General features: G+C 46.3%; 1 pseudogene; it reads right to left on the bottom strand.

Annotated features, from left to right (window-relative positions):
• Window positions 1-11,599: 11,599 nt before the first annotated feature.
• Window positions 11,600-11,725, bottom strand: LOC123630910 (annotated as a pseudogene).
• Window positions 11,726-12,823: the final 1,098 nt, after the last annotated feature.

Here is a 12,823-nt window from a genome sequence, read left to right on the forward strand (position 1 = left end):
AAGGATTCCAGGGTGGCAGTCGTCTGACTCACCCCCATCCCTCCCCCAGGGAGGTTTGCCTCCAGTGGACACGGTGACTCACGCAGCAAATCAACGTTTCACATCTAACTAGGATGGGCATCCATTGCCCAGGTTGGAGCCCAGGGTTCTGGCTGACACGAGGGCGGCTCCTCTCTAAAGGTCAAAACTTTCCTCCAGAAAGATCCTTCTCCATCTGGAAGTCTCTGTGTGATGTCACCTTAGATATGAACTCAAAAGGGGACGTTTCCTAAAAGTACACTTAGCTCTTTTGTGATATTCATGTTAAGGCTAAAATCAGCCTGTGACGTACACTGACTTGTTTACTTAGATTAAAGAAAATGAGCAGGAGCTCATCACAGCCTTGATTATTCAGACTGTCTGGACAGCCAACCTGCTGTTTCACCTCGAGTCCGACTTCATAGGAATCTGGGAAAGGACAGAGACTGCGACCCTCGTTCTCAGCACACTCATCAGACAAATTGGCCGGGTCCTTCTCTCTCGTGGAGGCTAAAAGCAGACTCAGGAATCTTCCCTGCCCAGGGTGCCGGGCAACCTCCACTGCCAGTGACAGAGGCAGGCGAGTGACATGAACCCCACTCACCTGTTCCTGACTCCGTCTTCCTCTTGCTCTTACAGTGGGGGACACCGAGGCTCGGCAGATTAAATGACTTCCCTAAAGTCAGAGCTGTCATGGCTGGGTTGACTTGGAGGTCACTTTCTACTGAGCTCAGGAAAGCTAGAATCCTACGTTCTGCATAGGACTTAAAGCAAATGTCCTGGAGATAAAAATCAAGCCTTTGACAGAAATGTGACAAGGACAAGAGAGCAAACATTTGCCCACATTCTTCATACCTTGGAATAGCTCTGTGGGGTGACTGTGGTGTCTCCACTTTGCACAGGAGGAGAACGAGGTGCCGTCCGCGATCATAGATTGTGAATGCATGGCAGAGCTGCAAACCAAAGCCACCGTTCTCTGTGCTCAAAGCTGTAGCTGTGTCCCCTCTGTTACCCTGGAGGGAATGAGTGGACCCTAGGTCCGGCAGGGGTGTTCTCATGGCCTGGGGACATAGGAAGACCAGACACGGAATCTCATATCATCTCCTTCATTCTCCGAGCACCCTCTGTGGGTTTCCTTTTTCCCTCCTCTCTGCTTTGCTCAAGGTCAGCTCAGCCTGGACAGTGACTTTCTTCCCTTCCCTCTCTCCTCCTTAAATATCAACCTGAGCAGCCGGGTGTGGTGGCTCACGCCTGTAATCCTAGCACTCTGGGAGGCCGAGGCGGGAGGATAGCTCGAGGTCAGGAGTTCAAGACCAGCCTGAGCAAGAGCGAGACCTCCTCTCTACTAAAAATAGAAAAAAATTATATGGACAACTAAAAAATATATATACAGAAAAAAAATTATCCAGGCATGGTGGCGCATGCCTGTAGTCCCAGCTACTCGGGAGGCTGAGGCAGGAGGATCACTTGAGCCCAGGAGTTTGAGGTTGCTGTGAACTAGGCTGACACCACGGCACTCTAGCCTGGGCAACAGAGCAAGACTCTGTCTAAAAAAAAAAAAAAAAAGTCAACCTGAGCCTCAACTCAGATGTCACAGCCCTTCCCTTATCTTCCCAGTTACAATCTGTCCCTTTTCCCTGATCCAATTTGCTTGCATATTTTGCACTGCAGTTTATTTTTTAGATGTCTGACTTCCCTCGCCAGGTTGTGGGCAACTTGAAGCATATGATTGTATCTACTAATGTATATTTTTCATTTAAAAATCGTGAACTATCAGATATGCAGAAAAGAATCTAATTAGTAACACGTTATTGATGAGGTCGATATCACTAAGCATCCTGCACGCCGCTCTCAGCTCTCACAATTCTCTCTACCCAGGGCCATCCCGAGCCATACACATGTCATTTCTTGCTTCCCGCCTAGTTTTTGCCATGTTTGTACGAATCCCTCAGCATTATTCCTTTTGCTTGATTTTGAACTTTATAAAAACAGTCTCCTGCTATGAGTATTCTTCAGCAGTTTGCATTAAAAAAATTTGAGGACTCATTTCATATTAATGTATTGGGCTTAGTTCATTTTCGTTACTGGTTTGGCAATGTATAGTGTTTGATTATAAGAAAATACCATGATTTATTTATCCATTCTTCCATCAAGGGACATCCGGTTTTTTTCTGATCTTTTCACTTTTTTAATGATCCTGCTATGAAACACACTTTCTTCTCCTTGGTGCACACGTGTGAGAGATTCTCTAGGCTCTGATTGCGTGTGTGCGTATGTGTGTATCTCTGCGGTCATAAGAATGTTTCTTAAAAGGTTATCGTTTTGCCTCTGACATTAGGTTTATAATCTAACTGTAATTGATGTTGTGCATGGTATGATGTAGGGATCACTTTTCTTATTTCTTCTCCACAATGCTTAACCACCAGCCCCTTTTACTGAACAGCTCGTCTCTTCCTTCACCTGCGGAGTCGTCTCTGTCATACACCCAGGCCCCACCGGTTTGTTCTGGGCTGTCTGTCCTTGTCCAGGGGGCCTTATTGTAACCATATGGCAACATCACACTCAGATCATCACCATAGGCTTATATATTGTAATGGCTCTGATAAGACAAATCCGCTTTCCTTGCTTGTGTTGTACGAGAATGTCTTAGCTATCTTTGATCCTCACTTTCTATATAAATTTTAGAATAAGCTTCATGCTTCATGATAAAACCTGTGATTTTGCTGCAAATACATTCAGTGTGTAGATGAACTTGGGGAAAATTGTCTTCATTTTGGTCTCAAGTATGCCAATCCTTGAATAAATTTCCTTTTGCTTAATTAGGTCTTCCCTGATATGTGTCAATAAGTTTTATGACTTTATGCATAGAGGGTTTACACATATTTTTAAAATTTATTCTTAGTTACTTTATACTTTTTTATTTTATAAAAGTTGTCTTTTAAAATATACATTTTCTAATCCTTTAAAATTTTTTTCCCTTTTCTAATCCTTTGTTGTTAGTATAGAGAAATGGATTTGATATTTGAATATTCATCTTATATAAAAATTTCTAACTAAATCATTTCATAATTCTAATAATTGTTAGATTGTCTTGGATTTTGTACCTATGGAAAATCCTATTGTCTGTGAATAGTGACAGTTTTGTTTCTTCTATTCCAATTCCTATTCCCTTCATTTTATTGGCTTGTCTTGCAGCTCAGGGTGGCACGCCCATTACATAGGGGCTAGATGTGATGCTAGTGGACGTCATCTTGTTGTCAGTTTTAGAGAGAATGCTTTGATGGGCGTGGGGAAAGAAAGAGAAAGGGCTGAACATTTCAGCACTGAGTGCCGAGTGTGAGATTGCGTTAGTGTTCCTAGATACCCCTCACTGTGTTGGGTGTCTTGATTTTTTTCATATTTTGCTGTGATGACTGTCGCCGGTCACCCCTCCCTGCTCACTCCTGCAGGAGGCTGACTTGCACGAACTGTGTCACTCTGCTCCTTTGCCCTTGGACTTGTGGTTGGCTTTGGCCAATGCAGAACACCGGTGAGAGACAGAAGGGAGGGGGGAGAGTGTGCTTGGGACAGTTTTTCTAGCTCCCTCCTTGTGGGGCCATGGATCCTGTCCGCAGCCTCTCCACTTACCCTTCCAGTAGCTGTTCCTTGCCCCGATGCCTTCAGGCTTGTGGGTGGCAATGGCGTCCCCTGTCCCCTGTCACTCAGGTTCTACCTTGTAGTAAATATTTTAGTGCCCAGCCCCACTGCACAACTTGCGAGCTCAGCCCTCAGTTGCTGTGTTTGCGATAAGGGCTCAGAGCTGCCCCTCCTCTAACGCATCTCCCAGGGCCTGACAGGAGCTGCCTCTCCCAGGGGGTCACACCCCACAGCCAGTAACAGACTAATATGGGCTTGCAAAAGCTGCTCCCCTGTCACGGCAGGTCATAGTCCCACAGCACAGTTTATGCACTGGAGCTCCTGTGGGATCAGGTTGCAGCTGGACTCCTGCTGACGTGACACCTGGTTTCCCGTCCTCACTTTCTCCTGAGACCCTTCCCTCGGTCAATCACAGGCACCCAAGCCCATCTCAGTCTGCGCGTTTAGCAAACCAGACCCCAGCATGGTCCTAGGGGCTTCCCTGAGAATGAGACTCTGGATTAGTTCACTCCTGGCCAGATGGCAACAACAGTTCTGTCCCTGGTGGCAGGTATGGTGATGCTAGTCCCTGCTCCATTGCAGAGACTGTCACCCGTGTTGTGAGGATGGAATATGATGGAAGCAGAAGCACTGGCTTATCCAGTATCTCATACGTTTGAAAGATCTAGCACAGTAATCAAAGGACTAAGGAACTGGGGGCTTTAAGTGATGCTTTGATGGGGGAAATGTCAGGCTCAGGGTTATTAGTCAGAAATTCAAAGCAAAGTGTGGAAACCAAAGGGTTTCCTTGGCAGCATTAAAGAAATGCTGGTTTCTCCCGAAGTTGGAGGGTAGCCAAGCAAGGTCTAAGCTCAGGAACTGGTTGTTTAGAGTAGCAGAGTTTTAGAGAAGGTTCAATTTCCAGCCCTGCCCAACCTCTCTCAGGCCAAAGTCAGGGCCCCAATAGGGAAGGAATGGATCCTTGAAGCTCAGGATGGGAGTATCTCGGTATTTGTGTTGAAAAATTTTGGATGCTTGAATTCCCCTAACTTTGTGCACCTGAGGATGTATCTCAGTTTCCTTTTTATGTAGAGGGTAGTGCCCCACGCCCTTGTCCGAGGACGATGCGGAAGTGTTAAATACGGGAGATGCCTTGTAAGGTAACGCTTGTCTTCCTTAGTACCTGGCGTCACTTTCCCTCCCACTAGGCCACCAGACCAATCGCTAGGGTTAAGTTCCCATGTGGCCCACCTGGGAGAACGCTGCACTTGCTAAAGGAGGGGAAGGATTGTGTACAAAAGTAGCTGTAAGACCTGGCTACGAGGCACTGGCAGGAACAAGACTCGGGTATCTGGAGTGGACCCGGAGGGTGCAGGACTGGGGCAGTTCACACAGAGGATGGGGGAGTGTTTGTCCAGATGGTGAGACTTCCTCTTTGCATAGCAGTTGACACCCTGGCAAGGGCTCCAGGGACCAGGCCTTGGTGGGATGGCTTTGCAAGCTTGGAAAAAGTGAGGGGTCATGCCAACTGAAGAGGAGGCGCTGAAACTGCCGCACTGACTGGTGGAAGAGACCTAAAGGCCCGGAGAAGGCCTGCTGAAATGCTTTGCTGTAGAAGACTGTGAGGACCACCAGTGGGCATTTCTGGGGGCACTGGGGGACCCTGCACACCATAGTTATAAGAAATGGTGGTCAGAGAGCACTGGCATTGCTGGGAAGGCCAGCGGGGACTGTCCTCTGCAGGCCAGGGCTGGTAGCAAGAGACACGGTTCCAGAACTGCGACTCCTAGTAGAGAAGGTGATGCCAGGTGGAAGCAGCCACTCCTCAGAAGCCAGGTGAGGGCAGTGATCGTGACGGGCACAGAGTAGAAGTAGCAGAAAGAGGCTCCTCGTTCACACTGCTCCACAGAGGTGGCTAAGAGAAGACGTTGGTCCCGGGGTAAGAAAGACAACAGCCTTCAAAGCCATTACTCAGGATATAAATCGAAAGAGACATTAATAACAGCCTGTCAGCAGAAGGCTGGGACTGGTCACCACATGGAGAGTCGGGCCCCTTCGCTCTGTTTCCAGACTTGAGGAGCTCTCAGACCAAAAATTCTCTGGCTGAAGGAGAGTCCAGGTCACCACAGAGGAGGACCCTTCAACACCATGGTGACTGCCTATGGTGGTGACTTCCCTAATCTGTCCCCAAAAGGATTTATGTGGGCAACCGTATGCCGACGAAAGGGGTTGCCCACATCTTTGGAGGACTGTGGGACACGGGGCGGAGTTGGGCTGAAACCTGGACACGTGTCAGAGTGACCACGTGATAAACGCAGTCCCGGCCGTTGGAAAGATTAGAAATAGGAGGTGTGGATAGGAGGGATGTGGCCGATGGAGGGAGGGGGCAAAGTGCCAGAATCTTTGTGTCCCTTGCTCATGCCCACAAAAGAGCATTCGCCACAGAAGAGGCAACCAAGAAAAGAGAACAACCAAGTGGCTAGGGTGCCCTGGCCAGCAGATGCCAGTTAGTCTCTGTCCCCAACCCCCCAAGCACTTGCAGCATGGACCTGTTGGTCCAACAGCGTGCCCCCCCCCCCGAGGCTGGGTCCCTCTCACAGTGGGCTCACCGAGTGTGTGGGCCCCCCAGTGGGCATGTCCTGGATTCCCGAGTGGGTGACAGGAATGTGTACACCCAGTAGTAGACAGAATCCTCACAGCTGTTTGTCTTGAGTTTTAGGGTATGAGTGATCATAGTAGGAAAAGCCAAGTAGAAGCCCTTAGAATCATGAGGCAAATGGTGCTCAGTGCCGCCCTCAAAGACTTACGTGATGTTGGAGTCGTGGCCCCATCATACCCATTTACTTCACCAGTCTAGCTTGTCCACAAACGGGTCATGGCGGGTGGTGGTGACCTACTGCAAACTTAACCAAATATGAGCCCAGGTTGCTGGGCCTGGTGTATCGCCTGTACCAGAGCATCGGCAAAATCTCCATGCTAAAGCTGCTATTTTAAGTGACACTTCGCAACAAGGTATAAGGATTGTTAACTATGTTTGTGCAAATGCAGCATGGCATCATCAGTTTCATAACATGCTAAAGTTGAACCATGAGGTATTCAGGGTGGATTTGCGATATCATTCCAAAGTGTGTTGGCTATCACAGGGACGGGTATTACCCAAAATTTTATCTCTGCAAAAACAGATAGTTAAATTTAATGAAGAATAGAATCAGCAATGTGAATTATTGAAAAAAGATTTCCATAGGAATGCAGCATTTCTCTGTGACATCATGTCAAATCAAAATGACTTGAACATTTCTTTGCAAGGTAAAACTAAGTCTATATATGGTATGTGGCAAAAAATCCAAGCATTTTGAAAAAAAACTTTTTTCAAAGCACTTCATCAAAAGGAAATTTTGGATGAATATTTTGCCCAGTTAGCAAAGGTCACTGATGAGCAGGATGATACATGAGAATCATTTGACGAATATGCAGCAGTTATAGACCTATTAACTGGAGAATACAATGAAAGGTTCACTGACTTTGAGAATCATGACATCAGACTCAAATTAGCATTTCACCCTCATCTAGTTGATATCACCAAGGCACCTAAAGAACTACAGATGGAATTGATTGAGCTCTCAGTAGATGACATTTTAAAGTCATTGTTTAATGCTAAGAAAGATCCAATGGAAATATGGAAAAATGAAGTAGAATACCCATGGCTTCAGCAACATGCCCCAAAAAATGCTTTCTTGCTTTTCAACCACTTACTGCTGTGAATCTACATTCTCATACCTAACCCGAATCAAGACTCCCTTAAGGTCACAAATGACAGATACCCACCTAGAGGATCAACTGAGACTGTGGACCTCCATGCTGCAACCAAATATTCAAATGCTTTTCAACAAAAAGCAGATATAACAAAGTTACTAAAAGGCTAATTAACATTAAAATTAACAAATAGTTTTCATTTTTTGAAATTATTAGGTACATAGTAGTTAGATTTTTACAAAATAATGTACATTTTTGAGTCTATCTAATTGAAGTTTCTTGAGTGTGGCCTGATTTGATTACAGCTAAATTAATGTGGCTTCCAACATGAAAGGCTTCCCACCCCTGGCTTTGATTATTTCACATGGATATTTTACATTAATAAACTTCATTCTTCTCCCAAATCAAAGAGACTGCTGTAACACCAATCTCTCCATTCACACTTCACATGCCGTTGTCCGGTAATTTTTAACTTCCCATGTTACACATTATATTGGTTCACATAATCTATTAAGTATGTTTGGGTTTGGGCTTCCCCACATTTTATTTCTTCCCCAATCTTTCTTGTATCTCAGACCTCTCTGTGATCACATCTTTTTTCTGGAGGTGTATATTTTAGAGTTTTTGAGGGTATATTATTGGTAATCACTCTCAGTTTTCGTTTTTCTGAAAATGTCTCAATTTTACTCTTTTCCTCGACAGATAATCTCTCTGGGTAGGTAAGTCCAGGTTAATACTTATTTTCTCTGGCATTAATGCTGAAAATATCAATCTGCAATTTTCTTACTTCCACTTTTGCTGTTGAGAAATCAGCTATTCATTTTATTCATGTTTTCATTCGTTCCTAATTAATCTGTCTTTTCTCTCTAGCTGTTTTTGTTTTTCTCTAGATGCATTTAAAAATTATTCAGGTTAGGACTTTTTGGACTTGCTGGATGTATTATATCAACTCTCAGAATTCTCAGACTGGCCTTTCCTGATATCGTCTCTCTCCTGCGATCTCTGTCCTGCATCCCGAACCTCAGCCCAGCACACGTTAGGCCCTCTCTGCTCTGTGTCCCAGCCTCTCTTTATGACTTTCCTGTTAATTTTTTGTCCCTCTAGAGTATACTTTTGGTAATTTATTCAGAAATATCTTCCATCCCACTAATTTTCCCTTTAATTGTGTCTAATCTGGTATTTACTCTTGAATTTTTAATTATAGCCATTATATTTTATATGATAATATCAATAGTTGAAGTGCTTCTGGGTAGGATTCTGCTAGTGTTTCTTCCTGTCCATTGTTCCTCATGGTGTCTCATGTCCCTGTGTGTTTTATAATTTTTGAATGTGAGCTCATGCTATTCGGAACTCTGCTCCGGGGATTATTTAAAGGCCTAGTTGGCTTGAGTGCCTATATTTCTAGAAAGTACTTGTGTTTGCTTGTGCCTGGCACTGAGGACATCATCAAACTAGATCCACTTTAAACCAAAAGCCTCCTCTTATGGCTTCCCAGGCTGTGCAAATCCCACTGACAGGAAGGTTGATCAGTGGCCACGAAGGCTCAAGGAGAATTTGAAAACATTATTCCGGAAGCAAAGCAGAAGTAGACCCAATTCTTCGCTCTCTGCCTCGGTAAGGTAGATTCCCCCCCCTCACCCTTTCTTGGGTCCATGCTGTGTGTGTGTGTGTGTGTGTGTGGTTGGGTGGGTGTGTTTGGGGGGTGGGGAGTGTTCATTGATTTGCCTCCCTTGCAAATGGTGCACAAGGCCTATCTTCTGTGTCCCTAAACAAGACTGTTCAAACAGAGGTTAGGCCACTGGGGGCTGGTAGATATTTTTGGATTAGCCAGAGCATCCTTGTGGGTTTGCCTCTCTGAGCTTGTACTTCTACTTTGTTCTTGTGGAAACTTCTCTGGTTTCTTACAAGCTTATCCATTCATTTCCAATATTGAATTTTATATTTTATCTAAACTTTTTAGGTTTTATAGCAGAGTTTCATGATGTCTCATCTACCATATTCCTAGAAGCAGAACTTTTATTCAATTTTATAGTCTGCTCTAGAATCTTGTACAGTGCCTTTCACGTGGGAGGTTCTTGCATGTGTGTTGGATGGACGTGTGACCACTGCTTTGCATCACACTGGATCACAGGCCCATCTCCCCTGTTAGACACCAGTGTGCATTTCTTTTGCATCTGCCCCAGCATCTGGCGTGTGCTGTGCACTTGCTGGGGCGCTGCCATGCTCATTGAATGAAGATACAGGTCCTTGTCCTGTCTCTCCAGCAAAGGAGATTTTACAGTTGTTCCTCGAGCCTGTTTCATGTATTAGTCATCCTTCCACCGAAAGCACCCATTCAGCTAATCAATACGTCTTCTCCAAATACTGACCTATTTCCTTCTGTTTTGCCCTTTGTGAACTTGGAGAACAGTTGACTGATAATTTTCTTGTTTAAAAACAATTATGTTTTTAGTTTCCTCTGTGATGCTAACATGGTTCTCTAACATCTGTTTTCCAGGCTAAGCGACCCCATTCCCCTAGTGGTAGAGAAATACATTTCTGGGTGAAGTTGGGTGTGGAGTCATTAAAGCTCTATGTCTGACAGTGCTCTGTGCTTGAATGTACCTGGTAGAAATTAAGTACTCAGTGGGGACCTGGACAAGTCTTGCTGAAGCTCTCCCTGTGTGTCACAGACTCCTGACTCCTGGGCACGATGTTTTGGGTAACCTGGGCAAGCTGCTCTTGGCTCTGCGGTCAGCCCTTTACGAGAGCTGCGTCCATGTTCCGCGAAATCTGTGACACGCTGCCGACCCTGACTGCCGTTGCTCACCACTGCAACTTCCTGTCTTCCTGCCCAGGGCCGCACAGTGAGGCCACGAGTGGCTGGGACACCGGCCCCGAGTCCTCCGCCCAAGGCAAATAAGGAACTTGGCCAGACAGAGGCCAAAGGAAGAGCCTGCTCCGCATGGCCCTTTTCGCTGAAGTTTTAACCCAGCCACTTATTCCGTGGTCGTTCATCACTAGGCATTTGAGCAAGGTCCGTGGCACAGCCCCGAAACCACCTGTAAGCGGTGCAGAAACTTACGTAGAAATGCAGCAAGTGTGGCTGCACTGGGTGAGAAGATGGCCCATCACTTTCGGCCGTCCAATCAGACAACCGACTGAATGGCTCCGCCAGCTGGAATTAACCCCATTCCTCCCAAGGGCTCAGCTCTGTGCTTGGTTATGAGAACAATAAGAGAAAGGATGCTGGCCTTGCCTTCTGGAGAACACCTCTGCACAAATAGGGTTCTCAAAAGTCATTCATTCATTCAACAAATTTTGCATGTGCCAGGCACTGTCGTAGGCATTTGGGATACCGCAGTGACCAAAACAGACAAAGATCTCTGCCTTGCAGAACATCCATTCTAGTTGTGCATAAATACGTTTTTATTAAACGAATTAGATTTTCTTTCTTTCTTTTTTTTTTTAGACACAGTCTCGCTCTGTTGCCTGGGCTAGAGTGCCGTGGCGTCAGCCTAGCTCACAGCAACCTCAAACTTCTGGGCTCAAGCAATCCTCCTGCCTCAGCCTCCCAAGTAGCTGGCCATGCCTGGCTAATTTTTTCTATATATTTTTAGCTGTCCAGATCATTTCTTTCTATTTTTAGTAGAGACGGGGTCTCGCTCTTGCTCAGGCTGGTCTGGAACTCCTGACCTCCAGCGATCCTCCCGCCTCGGCCTCCCACAGTGCTAGGACTACAGGCAGGCGTGAGCCACCAAGCTGGCCAAAGGCATTAGGTTTTCAATGGCCCAAGGGCAACTATTACTTAAGGGAACCTGACTGTGAATTGCTTTGTAAGAATAAAAGAAAAAAAAAAAAGGAAGCCCTTCCCACGCCCTTGCCAGGGGTCCCTCAGGGGTGGGGGCAGCGGTTGCTGGGCATGGCAACGGGGACCAGGTTGCCAAGGACTGGTAGGCAGGGAAGTGGCTGGTACGGACCACAGGAGCTGAGCCAGCCCCGGTGCCTGTCCCATTGTCCTGTCAGACTTTACTTACAGGACACAAATTCAAAGATCAAATCAGAAAGAATATTAATGAATAATTAATGAAATCGCATGTGCTGGGGGAGCATGGAAACCGCCAAGTGCTGGGACTTTCTGAACACGTGGGACACCCAGGAAGTCAGCCCGGCCTAGAGCTGCTACCTTGTATGTTCTTTTTTTTTTTTTTTTTAGTGGAAAAATATTTTTCTTTTTTCCAAAAATTGCACCAAAGTAAAGCCAAGCTCTAGCTGACGCGGGCGTGTTGCGTAGGTGTCAGCAGTGCTGCCCTCACTGCTCGTTCATCGGACAGTGGTGCCGCCCCACGGAAAGGACGGTTACCTTGTACGCTCCCTGGGGACGGAACCTCTCTCCCTACACAGCCGTGAGAAGAGGAGATATGTTGAAAGGTGTGCAGTCGTCCACTGAGGTCAGGCACGCCACTCTCACGTGTGACACCGTGTTGGCTTACCTGAATCACATACATGTGTAAGGGGCACTGTGCCCAGAAGCACATATTCCATTTCCCTGTTCTCCGGAAGCGGATGAGCTAGGGGCCATAACACGTTCCTTCCTACTGGGGCCACGTAGCAGACTGTAGAAGAGTCCCAGGACTGGTCTTGCCCACTAGATACTGTCATTTTCCTTGTGCACAGGAAAACTCCTGGCAGAGTTTTAAACATTTTCTCAAAAGTTTATTGGTCTTGTGGGGGGTGGCATAGTCGTGGCTAATTAGACCTGGATTCGAATTCAGATCTACTGCTTTCTAGCTGTGTGACCTTGTGCAAGTGACATGAATAAGCTTCTTTTCCTTGACCATAAAATAGCGGTGACATTAATAGAACTTTCTTCAAAGTTTTCTTGTCGGAGGGAACAGGACTCCCCACATTGCCAGGTATGCAGTAGGTGCTCAGTGTTAGTGATCACTATTTTTAGCTCACACAAGAGAACAGAAGAGCGAAAGACAGTCTGGGCTGGCTGCTTATTTGCTGAGCATCATTTCCAGCGTCCAGCATCAGTGAATGAGGCCGACTCTGGTTGGCCGTCAGCAACTCGTGTCTTTGGGTTTGTCACGTGCACTTGAAATTCTCCACTCAGGAAGGGCTGTGGGGAGGGGAAGGAGAAAAACACAACAGAAACAATAACCCAGTTATCATACTATGACTCGGTCAAAACCTTAACTTTCTGTTGTCACAGAAAGGCACAGACTCAACACTGGAAATGTCACAGATTATGAAAACTATATGGTGTCCTTCTGAGCTGGATTTTGTCTGCTCCTTGTTTGCATGCCCCCTTCTGCTTTCAGCCTGTGACGTGTGCATGTGAACGCGGACTGTGTGGAAATCTGATGGCCGTGGGTCAGGGAAAGCTGCTTCTCGGCCAGATCCTAGCAGATATCACGTTCTGCACACGGGACTCTCACGGGACTCTCACGCA

Source organism: Lemur catta, chromosome 1 (assembly GCF_020740605.2).
Source record: "Lemur catta isolate mLemCat1 chromosome 1, mLemCat1.pri, whole genome shotgun sequence".
Taxonomy (NCBI): domain Eukaryota; kingdom Metazoa; phylum Chordata; class Mammalia; order Primates; family Lemuridae; genus Lemur; species Lemur catta.